At 40.5% G+C, this 14160-nt stretch overlaps 1 protein-coding gene across 1 annotated transcript in view; it reads left to right on the top strand.

Annotated features, from left to right (window-relative positions):
• The window catches only part of LOC132592085 (zinc finger protein 208-like), a 154027-nt gene that overhangs the window by 95769 nt on the left and 44098 nt on the right, over positions 1 to 14160 (top strand).

Here is a 14160-nt window from a genome sequence, read left to right as displayed (position 1 = left end):
GTGGCTCCTCCTCATCCTGGAGAGTAGTGACTAGTGGGGTGCCACAGGGTTCTGTCTTGGGCCCAGTCTTGTTCAGCATCTTTATCAATGACTTGGATGATGGGCTTGAGGGCATCCTGAGCAAGTTTGCAGATGACACCAAATTGGGAGGGGTGGCTAACACCCCAGAGGACAGGATCACACTTCAAAATGACCTTAACAGATTAGACAACTGGGCCAAAGCAAACAAGATGAATTTTAACAAGGAGAAATGTAAAGTACTACACTTGCGCAAAAAAAAATGAAAGGCACAAATACAGGATGGGAGACACCTGGCTTGAGAGCAGTACATGTGAAAAGGATCTAGGAGTCTTGGTAGACCACAAACTTGACATGAGTCAGCAGTGTGATGCAGCAGCTAAAAAAGCCAATGCAATTCTGGGCTGCATCAATAGGAGTATAGCATCTAGATCAAGGGAAGTAATCGTACCACTGTATTCTGCTCTGGTCAGACCTCACCTGGAGTACTGTGTCCAGTTCTGGGCACCACAGTTCAAGAAGGATACTGACAAGCTGGAACATGTCCAGAGGAGGGCAACAAAAATGGTCAAAGGCCTGGAAACGATGCCTTATGAGGAACGGCTTAGGGAGCTGGGTATGTTTAGCCTGGAGAAGAGAAGGTTAAGGGGTGATATGATAGCTATGTTCAAATATATAAAAGGATGTCATATAGAGGAGGGAGAAAGGTTGTTTTCTGCTGCTCCAGAGAAGCGGACACGGAGCAACGGATTCAAACTACAAGAAATAAGATTCCACCTAAACATTAGGATGAACTTCCTGACAGTAAGAGCTGTTCGGCAGTGGAATTTGCTACCAAGGAGTGTGGTGGAGTCTCCTCCTTTGGAGGTCTTTAAGCAGAGGCTTGACAGCCATCTGTCAGGAATGCTTTGATGGTGTTTCCTGCTTGGCAGGGGGTTGGACTGGATGGCCCTTGTGGTCTCTTCCAACTCTATGATTCTATGATTCCTGACGAGATGGCCTGGGGCGTTGCAGAGGAAACAGTTCCCGCCCCTTCCCTCCTTGCGTTTTGGCGCCATGGGGGTTTGAAAAGCGTGCGCGCTCCATCAATTTGCATGGGTTCCAGCTCTGGGAGGGCTTGGGGCGGGGCCTGGGCTGCAGCTGGGGCTGCCCTCTCCTGAGAGCATGGGAACCAGGGGCGGGTTGCGCGCACTGCCTGCTTGTCGTTCCATCTGGAGTCCTGCCTCACGCCCACCGCTAACGCCGCTTTAGAAAGCTCATCCATGTTCTTGGGTTTTGGACCTCTAGAGAGCTCATCCTTCACCTCTGGGTGCAGGCCTAGATAAACCGCTGATTGCACTGGATCCGAATGCAAATCCCACCCAAGTTTGTGGATCAACATGGTGAACTTAGCCCAGAATTCCCAAACGCTTATTTTCCCCTGCGTCAAATTATGAAGCTCCTCCTTCACGGCCTCCATCTGGGCATCACTGGAGTACATCACGTTCATTGCTTCCAAATTTTTTTTGACATCCTTCATGCATCGATTTTTTGACGCGATTAACGGTCTCACCCATTCGCGCGCCCCTCCCGTTCAAGTCTGATGATTCCAGGTTTAAATCTAATGATGTTTCAACTTGGATCTTTTCATTCTCCCTTGGGGTTGGTGTTTCTCCATTGCAGTTACACATCTCATCTCTCATTTCCAGAATTTGTTCCAAAATTAGTTCCCAAAATTGATTTTCATAGTCTTCAAAGTCAGATATTTTATCCTCCATCATGCTGATCTTCTCAAATTCCATGCAAATAACAGGGCAGGAAATGGTGCTTTTTATAATTCCAAGCCTTAAGACATAAAGTCACTGGTTCCAAATCTCATTTTTTAAACTTCTTTATATTTTATAAATCTTAAGTCCAGCACTGAGAAAGCCTTTAAATATTTTTTCCAACCTTAGTTGTAGTCTCTTTCCAGTGTCGAGAGCTCTCAGCCTCCAAAAGGGGAAAAAATTCTTTTTTTTTTAATTTTAAAATAAACTTTATTTCATTCTTTAAAAACATATATAAAGGTAAACAAACAAAACAAAACAATACTAACAACATATAATAAATAATAAATCAAATAAATCATATATAAGTTAAATCAAAGTTAAATTCAACTTAAATCAACTTAAACCAACTTAAATTTAATCAAAATTAAATTCAACTTAAATCAACAGGTCAATTATATAACAAAATTAACACCCATACAAGAAAGAAAAACACAGCAAAGAAAAAAGAATCATTAAACCTATGAATATAAACATAAATTGCAACATAAATAAATCACCCCCATTTAAAATATTTGAATCGTATAAGATTCATATCTTAACGCAAATCAGTCTTAAAGACATAATATTATTCTTTTACAAAATTAACCCGCTGTTTATCCCTCCCTCCCCTCTAAAATAGGATATAAACTTCCAGTCATCCCTTTACTTTGGTCTGTTAGTATTTCTATTGTTTAATGTATACTATCCTCCCTTTTTTTCTTTTGTATCTTTTTTTGTGCCTTTTATATATCTGCTAAGAGATTGGTCTTTTCTATCTGTTTCTTTTGATACTGTTTGAACATACTCCAGTCCTTTTCTAGATTCTCTTCCTTTATTCCTTTGGCTTACCTGCTCTAATTGTTAGATTTTGATATGTTATCATCTTCTCCACCCAATCCTCTATTTTTGGTATCTTTTCACTTCTCCAATTCCTTGCGATAAGTGTTCTGCCGGCCACTGTCACATGCATAATTATTGTCCTGTCTTTAGCCTTTATTTCATCACTTAAAAGTCCTAATAGAAACATTTCTGGTTCTTTTCTAAAAGAGTATTTTAAGATTTTTTTCAATTCATTATATATCTCGTCCCAAAACTTTTTAATTTTTGTGCATCGCCACCAGATATGCAGGTAGGTTCCCGGCTCTTCCCAGCACCTCCAACACATATTATTCACTCCTTTGTACATTCTTGCCAATTTGGTGGGCGTCAAATACCACCTATATTGCATCTTAAATTTTTTTTCTCTCAAATCATAATTTGATACACATTTTAGATCCCGCTTCCATAAATTTTCCCATTTCTCGACTGTAATTATTTTTCCTAATTCTTTGGCCCATTTGATCATTGTTTCTTTTGTTAATTCATCTTTTGTATCCCATTGCAGTATCAATTCGTATAGATTTTTAATATATTTTCCCTTCCCCTCTAATATAATTTCCCCAAATTTAGACAATTCTTTCTCAAAGCCTATTTTAATATCCAATTGGAACCTTTGTTTGATTTGAAAATATTGTAGCCACACATTACATAAATTTTTAATTTCTTCATATTCCTTTAATTTCAGATTGCCCTCTGACTCTTCTATTATTTCTCTATATGTTGGCCACATTGTTCCCATATTTATTTTCCTAACTGATATTATTTCAAAAGGTGACACCCACCTTAGGTTCCAATATTCTTTGATGTTTTTTCCAGATTTTGTACAAGGACTTTCTTATTATGTTGTTCAAAAAGCAATTGTGGATTCCCATTTTCTCCATCATATATAGATGCCATCCGGAGCCTAATCCTGCTCCCTCCAAATCTAATAAAAAATATTTTTTAAGTTCGATCCAATCTTTTATCCATACCAATCCTGCTGCATCATGGTATATCTCCAAATTTGGTAGGCCGAATCCCCCTCTTTCCTTTGAATCCGTCATTATTTTATATTTTATTCTAGATTTTTTTCCATTCCAGATAAATTTTGTAATTTCCTTCTGCCAATCATTAAAGCATTTCCCTCCCCCCAAAATTGGTAAGTTTTGGAATAAGTACATTAATTTTGGTAATATGTTCATTTTAATCACTGATATCCTTCCTAAAATTGATAAGTTTAATTTGGTCCACCTTTCCAATTTTATTTTAATTTCTCTCCAGATCCTTTCATAATTTTCTTGGTATAGGTCAATGCTTTTATTCGTCATATATATCCCCAAGTATTTTATTTTTTTCTTTATTTCTATCCCCGTTAATTCTTGTAATTTAATTTTTTCCTCTTTTTCCAAATTTCTTACTAGCATTCCACTTTTTTGCAGTTTATTTTGAAGCCCGCTAATTTTCCGAATTCATTTATTCTTTTTATTGCTTTTGGCATACACTCTAATGGATTCTCCGTTGTAATGATCACATCATCCGCGAATGCGCGTGCTTTGTACCTATTTCTCCCTATTTTGATTCCTTCGATTTCCTGGTCCTCCCTAATACCCTTCATTAATGTTTCCAGAACGATTATAAATAATATAGGTGACAATGGGCAACCCTGCCTCGTCCCTTTGGAGATTTTAATTTCTTCTGATAGATTCCCGTTTATAACTATCCTTGCCTTTTGATTTTTATATATTACCCTAATTGCCTTTGTTAATTTTTCTCCTAATTCCAATTCCTCTACTACTTTTCCAAGATAACGCCACGAGATGTTATCGAAAGCTTTCTCAGCATCAACTGTCATTATTGCCGCTCCTTTACTTCTGTCACTTCCCACATACTCCAAAATATTGATTATATTCCTTATATTATCTTTAGTTTGCCTACCTTTTACAAACCCTGCTTGATTTTCATTTATTATTTCATCTAGAATCAAATTTAATCTTTTTGCTAATACCCCAACGTAAATTTTGTAATCACAATTTAATAATGATATTGGTCTCCAATTATTTGTTGATTCTAAATCTAGATCCGATTTTGGCAATAACGTAATTGTTGCTCCCCTCCAACTGTGTGGCATATCTCCTTTTGTTGGAATTTCATTTATTATCTTTTGTAGAGGTGTAATTATAATATCTTCTAGTTCTTTATAGAATTCTATTGTGATGCCGTCCGGTCCAGGTGCTTTTCCGTTTTTCATTTTTTGGATTACCTCCCTAATTTCTTTTTCTGAAAAGGATTCCTTTAACAGCTTACTTTTCTCCTCTGATATTTTTGGCAATTTATATTTTTTTACAAATTTTTCTATTTCCTGTTCATCAAATTCTTCTTCTTGATACAACTTCTTATAAAAATTTTCAAATGTTTTCCTTATTTCTTGTGGTTTTTCTATAATTTTGTCTCCTATTCTAATTCTATTTATTAATCTTTCACTTCTTCTTTTTTTAATTGCCATGCCAGGAGTTTTCCTGGCTTGTTGGCCCATTCAAAATTCCTGTATTTCCAATATTCTATTTGCCTATTTATTTCTTCCTCTATTAGATTTTCATACTCCATTCTTAGAATCTTTATCTCCCTCTCAATTTCTCTTTTTCCTGTTTTATATAATATTTTTTCTTTTCTTTTTATTTCTTCCTCTAATTTGGATTTCTTTTCTTCTTTCTGTCCAATGTATTCTGTTTAATAAAATAACCCCTTGCAACTGCCTTCCCGGCATCCCACACTGTTTTTAAATCAACTTCCCCATTACAATTTAATTCAAAGAATTCTTTCATTAATTCTCGGGCCCCTTGTATTATTTTCTTATTTTTTAATAGAAATATGTTCATCCTCCATCTTTTATTTCTTACTTTTTCTTGATCATCTATTGTTATCATTACCGAATTATGATCTGTTAGGGTTTTAGGTTGGATCTCGGCTTTCCCAATTCTTATGCTTAAATTTTTTGTTGTCCAAATTCCGTCTATCCTACTTGCGGATTTGTATATGGTTGAATAGTATGTGAACTCTTTATCCAGTGGATGCTTGAACCTCCATGTATCTATCAAATCTAAATTTTCTACCATTTCAAAAAAACTTTTGGGCAATTTGTTTTCTCTCTTTTTCTTTTTAATATTTGATTTGTCTAATTCCGGGCTAACAATTCCATTGAAATCTCCCATTATTACTATTTCTTTATCCAAATGTTCCAATAATTTCCCCTCTAATTCATGAAAAAAACTCATTTTACTTCCATTTGGTGCGTATAGTCCTACTATCATCCATTTGTCCCCCTCCACCGTTATTTCGACTATTACCACCCTCCCTTCATTGTCTTTCCAAATCATTTTTGGTTCCCATTTTTCTTTTATGTATATCACCACCCCTCTTTTCTTTTTCTCGTCCGCTGTGATAAATTCCTTCCCCAAACTTGAATTAATCAATACCCTTTCATGTTTCTTGCTTACATGAGTTTCTTGCAGACAAGCAATATCCCAATTTGATTTTTTTAATAGATATCCCACCTTATTCCTTTTTTTCTCATTTAGCCCGTTCACATTCCATGAAAATATTTTTAATTTCATCTTGATTTTCAATACACTTTATTAGAAAATTTCCTTTAAGAAAAAAAGAGAAATATATATATATATATGCTAAAAGAAAAAATTTTAACTGGAAAATTTAAAAATACAATTAATTTTATCTTATTTCCTCTCTTGGTGTTTTGGAGAAAAAGAACACTGAATATATAGAAGGCATTCTCAGGGGAGATACATCTTTTACTTTTTCTATGGAGGCCAAAGATAAAATTTCCCCCTCCTTTTTTATTTAACCTGAGTTACATAAATCTCTTTTTTTCCCTACGATATTTTATACTTCCCCCTGCTCCTTAGGGTTCCCTTCTTCGTCCAGTTCTTCCTCTTCCTCTTCTTCTCCATCAATTTCTCCTTCGTCGTTTTCTTCCTCTGCGCTGGCTTGGTCGTCTTCCTCTTCTTTGTTTTCTTGATTTTCTTCAATTGGTCTGCTCTTTTCGCCTCCCAAGTCCTGCCAGTATTTTCTCCAAAATGAGTCCGCTCCTCCTACATTTTCAAACTTCCTTCTTCTTCCTTTATAGAAGAAGGATAACCCCTCTGGATATTCCCACCTAAATATTATCTTTTTTGCTTTCAGATGTTTTGTCAAAAATTGGTATTTCTGTCTTTTTTGTATCAGGCGAGGTGGGATCTCTTTTAGTACCACTGTCTCTATTCCTCCTATTTTTAACTTTTTCTTCCCTTTGGTTTGCAAAATCTTTTCCACTAGCCACATTGATTTAAAAGTCACTAAACAGTCCATGGGCCAGTTGTTCGCTCTTGCCTTCTTTGAGTTGACTCTGAATGCTTTCTCTATCTGTTTTTCTATTCCAGCTTCCTCCAAACCTGGCCATTTGGATATTTCCCCGGCTATTCTTTTTTCCACATTTTCATTCTCTATCTCTGGGATATTCCCAAATCTTAGAGTCTTTTCTCTGATTTTCATTTGCATCATAGCAAGAGCATCCATCTGTGCCTCCTGAATCATATTTTGCTCTTCCATATCCTTCTTAGCTTTTTCCATTTCTTTTTTGCTTATCCTCTTCTCATTGGTCATTTTTTTGATCGTATTTTCCATTGCTTGTATTCTCAGTTTTAGTTCCTCTATCTCCCTTGTTGTCTCTAAGCCTTTTTCATCTATCTCTTTCATGTGGTTCTTAATCTCTTCTTTATCTTTTATGTCGCAGTCTGCTTTTTCTTCTAGTTTTTCTACTTTATCCTCCAAGGTCTTAACTCTATCGCTCATTTCTTTCTTTATTTCAGCTAAGTCTTTTTTCACTTCTCCCATATCTTCTTTCAAGCTCCAAATGAGCTCTCTTAGGTCCATTTCATTTTCCATGGTTGAACTTCTTCTTTGTTGCAAGTTCCCAACTGCTCCAGACATTGTTTTCTTCAGTTTCGTATCATTTGGCATTTTGCTGGTTTTTTCAGAAAAAAGAGACTGCACTTCCTTGTTTTAACCACTTGATGGCGCCTGTTTGAAGTTTAGAGAACAATAGAGAACAGTAGTAGTGTATTATTTTCTTTTACCACCAGGTGGCGCTCGTTGTCAATGTGCTTTTCCCAGGGTTTTTTTCTTTCTTGGCCTCTCTTTGTTCCACTTCTCCCCGCGCATCCGCCTTCTCTGCTTAGCTGTTTTGCTTAGTCATTATACTTTTAGACAAGCGCCATTTTATCCCCAATCTTTATCGCTTCAGCGCGCCAGCTTCCCACTCTCTTATTATATTTTTTTTCTCTGGCGTTCTCTCTCGCGTTACAAAGCAGCTGTCTTTGGGATTCCCCTTTGACCGGCACAAATTTACTGTACACGTATATCTCCTCCCCAAAGTAAGAGTGACTTCAATAAGATTCTCCTTCTCTTTAATTGCTTTTATGTTATTTCTTGTCCCTCCGGCGGCGTTTCTATCTTATATCTGTAGCTTTTAACTCCTTTCGTTCTTATTTGCCCCCCCTTTACTGTTCGCCCATACTTCTTTCGCCTCCTCCTTTCCTCTTTAAAGTCTCTCCCAGTCTCTCACGGGGGGGGGGGTGTTATCTTTTATTTCTCTTTCCTTTACTGCTCGCGGCCCGGTACAGGTTTAAATCAAGGTAAAAGAGATTTTACCGTCTCTTGCCGTGTCGGAAGCACAGCTTTTTTACAGGGTGGGTTGATCTCCGCGTCTCAGTGCCGGGCTCCCCCTCTCCTCTGCCCGAAGGCGAGGGATGCCGGGAGCTCTTCTGGGCACCGCCGACTTTTTGAGGGCAAAATCTTGCCCCTTAATTTGGGGGTGCAGACAGCCTTCTGCTCTCCCCTTTTCGCCCTGTAAATACCCCGAGGCTCGGAGCCCTCTCGAAGCGTGGCCGATCGCGGCTGCGGTAAGAACCGGAAGTCTTGAAAAATTTTTTTTCAATTGTGACGTCATAATGGTGGCTTGCTGATCCTCCCGTTGACCCGACTCCAACTTCCAGGGGGGCTTCCCCTTGTCAAAAAGCAATCTTTTGCAGAGATCTATATACAGTTCAACTTTCCCTTTTACTCTGCCTTAGGGAAAGCTTTTAGACTCGATTTTTAGGTGATACGAAGCTTCCTGTCAATTCCCGGCTTCAGACAAGTTAACTGCGTTATAGAACACTCAGCGGAGGAGATCGACTTCCCTTTCAAATCTCCCGTGGCCAATTTTCCAATTTCGATTTTTTAAATCTTTCTTTTACTCACGGTATCCAATTTGTTCAAATCTTCTTTTTGAAGGAAAAATCTGCCGCATGCAGACTGTCGGCTCAGAGCTTTGCTCCGTGGAGGTAGTGATGTGCTCAAAATGGCTCCCGCGACTTCCACTCCGCTGGCTCTTGGAGCTCCAAAAGAGCTTACCGGGCAGTGGAGGAGTCGCTTCGGGGCACTGCTGAGCTCTCACAACCCCAGAACGCTCAATCTGGGGTTATTCTGGGAGTGTGCATCGCTCTCGCAGGTCTCCCTTCTCCACGCAGCCAGGAACCTCGGAGCTCGAGGTTTCCTCGCCGTTCAACTTGCGTGGTAGACCGGAAGTGTAGACCAGTAGACCGGAAGAATCGGCTCTTAAAGGCGTAGGGGTCTTTGGCCCCCCATGAAATATTTGAGGATGCCAACCCCACCCCCACCCCGTTTTTTGTGTGGTTTTTTTTTTCCAAACGCAACCTTTTATTCTTCTGCAACTTGCCATACAATTTTTCTTTCAATTTGCCCTCTTAAAAAATAAAAAAATCAATGCACAAAGGTCATGAGGACAACAAAATACAAGAAAATACAAAGTGGGCTGGTCCCATCTTTGTGGGCCAAAACAAAAGTTCCTTTAAAGCAGGGTTTCCCAAAAATGGGTCCCCAGCAGCTCCCGGACTACAGTTCCCATTATTGGGGGGGAGGGGAATATGAAAGGGGTTATATTGCTCAAGAGCGTGACTGGATATGGGTGTGTGGGTGTGTGTCAGGGAGGGTGGTGGACCTTCAAATGTTCTCCATTTCTGTTGGCCTGATGATGTTGGATCTCCCAGGAAAGAAGGCGCAACGCATTGGAGGAGCCAGAAGTTGGGAGGTTGCTTCTAAGATAAAATCTCTTGTCTCCAGCATAGGAGGAGTTGATCTGATTTGTCCCAGGGGCCCTTCGGATTGCATGCCAAGTGCCTTAATTTTTACTCAAACCATCATTCTAAACATATTACATGTTGATATCCTGCCTTTCTCCCTGAGAGGGACTCAAGGCAGCTTACACTTAAGACAGAAACAGCCAGCACATGGGGAAAGTGTAAGAATTTAAGAAACCATTACATATTAATGTAATTCATAGATATATCTGGTATATTGGAAGCCTATAGAACATTACCACAGAAGCAGCATGTCACCAGCGCTTTCATGCAAAGCCGTCACTTCCCAAAAGCCTCTTGGGACAAGGAAGTCTTGACCTGCCAGCCAAAAGACCCCAAGGAGGGAGCCAGGCTCATTTCTCCAGGAAGGGAAGTTCCAACGAATGTCGCTTCTTCATGTTAAACTGCACTTCTTGTTCATAAAGCAAATATTCAAGGCTGTATGCAAAGTGGCCCAATGGCATCATCATGCCTGTTTCATCTTAATTTTGGTGAAGACAAATTGCTATACTGAGAGATTTAATAATGCAGAAAAAATAGGATAGAATATTGTAGATTTGTAATGTAGATTTTCCCTCTACATTTGTGTCATTATTTTTATGTACTTTATACTAATGTTTTAAGTGAAGCAATAAATGAGAAAGAAAAACAGTATCGTTTCAGATTGATTGTTTGCAATGGTTTGGCTTTCTAACAAGTGGCCCTGGAGAAGGGGGGGGGAGGGAGGAGCTCAGCTCCGCAGGATTCGCGGGGAGGTCTGCTGACCTTCTGGGGGCTCAGGGCACAGAAATGGCTCCTCTTTCTTTAAGGGCCCCACAGACCTCTTGGGACACTGGAGCAGATTCCCTTGTGTCTTCTTTGAGTCAATGGAGGTGGCATTTCCTTATTCACAGGGGGCTGTTGATAAAAGACACCCTTCACACTTGGTTACGTATTAGGAACACAAGCACAAATGAGACTCCAGGGGTTGAAGGCACTTAGATTCTCAGTTTCTTAGTGTGGGAATAGTTACAGGTAGGTAGCCGTGTTGGTCTGACGTAGTCAAAACAAAAATAAAAAAATCCTTCCAGTAGCACCTTAGAGACCAACTAAGTTTGTCATAGGTATGAGCTTTTGTGTGCATGGACATACCATCTCAGGACTATTTAATTGCTCATCTTCTAACATGGTGTATGCCATCAAATGCCAGCAGTGCCCTTCAGCTCTCTAAATTGGACAAACAGGCCAAACCCTACGCCAAAGGATAAATGGACATAAATCTGACATCAGGAATCAGAGAAACCAGTAGGAGAACACTTCAGTCTCCCAGGACATTCAATACAAGATCTCAAAGTAGCTGTTTTATTACAGAAAAAATTCAGAAACAGACTGGAAAGAGAAGTTGCTGAATTGCAACTCATTACCAAGCTTAAAACCATGGAGAGACCTGGTCTGAATAAGGACACTGGGTTATATCTCATTATACATGATCAAGCTTTCTTTAGCACCTCACCCCTTGCTTTTTCCTGCAAGACCAATTGCAGTCATTAACAGTTGTTAACTGTCATCAACAGGTTTACCACTCCTATCAGCCAATCACCCATACCCACCTCCCTTCTGAGTAATACCCCTCCCCACCCTCTGACTATTCATAAGGGTCTGGTGACTTCTCTTTCAGTCTATTTGAAGAAGTGTGCATGCACACAAAAGCTCATACCTATGACAAACTTAGTTGGTCTCTAAGGTGCTACCGGAAGGATTTTGGTTTGTTTGTTTTAGTGTGGGAATGTTGTGGATCGTAGGAGAGGATAAATGGCCCTTCCTCACTCATGCTAGCAGAGCACATTCCCTTGCACATTACTGGAAGCGAGTTGATGGATTCGTTAGAATCCTATAGATTGAGCCATCCAGTCTGGCTTAATCAGATTGGATTGTTCTTGGTAAATTTCACCTTTAGTTCCCTCTTAGAAACAATCATGAATCCTAGCTTACCCAGAGACCGTTTTCCTTGGAACCAAGGTCAGCAGAGACTGGGGTGTCTTTAGGGCGGGTGGTTTCATTTACTCATCTATACAACCTGAGCGGAGAATTCTTTATTTTTTTTGGGGGGGTCCCCGCAGCATTGACACCCCCAGCAGATCTTGCTTCTCCATTGCTCAGAGCTTTGGCTCCGGCACAGAGGAAGCCGGTCTCTGTGTCTTCATCTTCCAGCTCAGCTCCTGCACAACTCCCTCTGGCTCTTGCTCTCCTACCTAGCAGCCAGGTGAGATGGGGGGGGGCATTTTCTGGGCTGCCCCATCCCTTTGCTGCAGCTCCTGCAGCCCAGATCATCCTTTGGGGATTCTGAGGACACTCAAGGGGCCAGCAAAGGTCACAGTCCTACGAAGAAACTTGTCTGAACAGTTCAGAAAAATCCCCTATTAGGTTCTGACCCTCCCTGGGTACAGGACCCCCAGGAATAGGAAGGAACTTAGGGCATCATCCAGGCTGACCCCTCCCCAACCCACAAGAGTGTGATTGTGTGTGTGTGTGTGAAAATACCTGCTGTTGAGCAACAGGCAGATCACAGAGCATCAGTCAGAAATATAAAAAATCAATACAAATCAGGTCACCCAACAATAAGCAGATTCGGAGTCAGCTAATTTTTTTAAACAATGAAAGAATAACACAAATTCCATGCATTTAAATTCCTTTTGCACTGCTGTGTGGGTGAGGCTTTGAAGGTCGGGAATCTTAAGAATATGTGGTGGGTTTCTGGCATCGGGCAGTGGCCACATTAAGACTTTTAGGGGTCCAGAGCACTTAAAAGATGTTGCTTACTCCATATATATTGATATATTTCAAAGCATCTACAATAATACAATAATAAACCGGAAAATAAAATACTTCCCATTTATTTATAATTGGACAATCTTCTCCTACTTTTTCCAATGGCAAGCTCTTTGATTGGAGCCTCAAAACTCATCTTACATAATGCATCGCCTTCTATTTTTGGTAGAACTGGAACGCGGCCAGTTTGGTTGCACCGGGTGCACAGCTTCTGGGGCGCAACAACTATGAAATTGAACAGAAAGTGTGAGGCAAGGGGGAGGCGGCACAAGAATTTGGCATCCTACAGGGCACCACTGCCATTTGAGATGCCACGATCCGCCGTCGCTCTGACCTCTGGGGTGTGTCCTTTTCTTACCCAGCACCCCAATCTCTGTGCAAGAAGAAACTCCAGGGGGGCTTCTCCTTACCCGGGGTTTAGTTTTCTGGGAATGAAGGTTAGCAAAGACTGTGGAGTCTTCAGGATACGTGGTTTTATTTGCACATATACACAACCTGAGCATATAAATCAGAGACATTTTCCTTCCCTTGGCTTGTTCCCCATCCAAACTGGGAGGAGGAGCTAGTGGGAAAGAAGACAGAATCAGGATACAATAGGGAAAAATCTAAGGTTCTGCACTTTGGCAGGAAGAACCAGCTGCACCAATATAAGAGAGGTGGGGTGGGGGTGGAGGGGGGCACCTGGCTTGCCAGTAGTACATGTGAAAAGGATCTAGGGGTCTTAGTGGACCACAAGCTAAACATTTGTCAATCTGAGTGTGATGCAGCAGGAGAAAAAGCTCATGCTATTTCAGGCTGCAACAACAGAATAGTGTCCAGACCAATGGGAGATACCGGTAATAACACAATAAACAAGGAATAAGCTGTTTCTTAGATAGAAACAGCTAAGCTGTTCTGTATTGAGTCAAAGTATTTTATATCTCTATCACTATTGTCTGCATTTGCTTTAGGGTAAAGTAACTGCCTTTTGGTTCCAGAGGGTACAGCTATTATTGGTTCATCTAAACTGCTGTATTTGGATCCTCTGTCTTCTTGGTTTTCCCCAAAAGGCAGCACTGGGATTGCCTGATATTGTTCCCTCCAAAATGTATCCCTTTCTAGCTAGTCCCCCGTCCAGATAAATGTAGCTTTCCTCTCCTCAGAGCTCAGTCTGGTTTGCTTGAATAAAAAAGTGTTACTAGAGAACCGTCTCCAGCTGAAATCACGAACCCCACGTCACAACAAAGCACATGGGGAAAGCTTGATAATTTAAGAATGATTTAAGAGTCCAACCAAGAGCCTCATCCCCAAAAGGATATCTGGGCATTGGCGTAACCAGGGGGGACAACTGCCCCTCCTGAATCCATAAAAAAAAAAGAGCCGAGGTTTTGCCAAGCGAGAGGGGGCTGAGTTGGGTGGACTCGGCTTTGCAAGGGTTAAAGGGAACCAAGCTGCCTTCCTAGAGAGGACAGGAAGCAAGGGGGGCAGGTCCTCCAGAGCCAAGGCCCGCCCCTCCC

Source organism: Zootoca vivipara, chromosome 4 (assembly GCF_963506605.1).
Source record: "Zootoca vivipara chromosome 4, rZooViv1.1, whole genome shotgun sequence".
NCBI lineage: Eukaryota > Metazoa > Chordata > Lepidosauria > Squamata > Lacertidae > Zootoca > Zootoca vivipara.
This window is presented reverse-complemented; position numbering and strand designations above follow the sequence as displayed.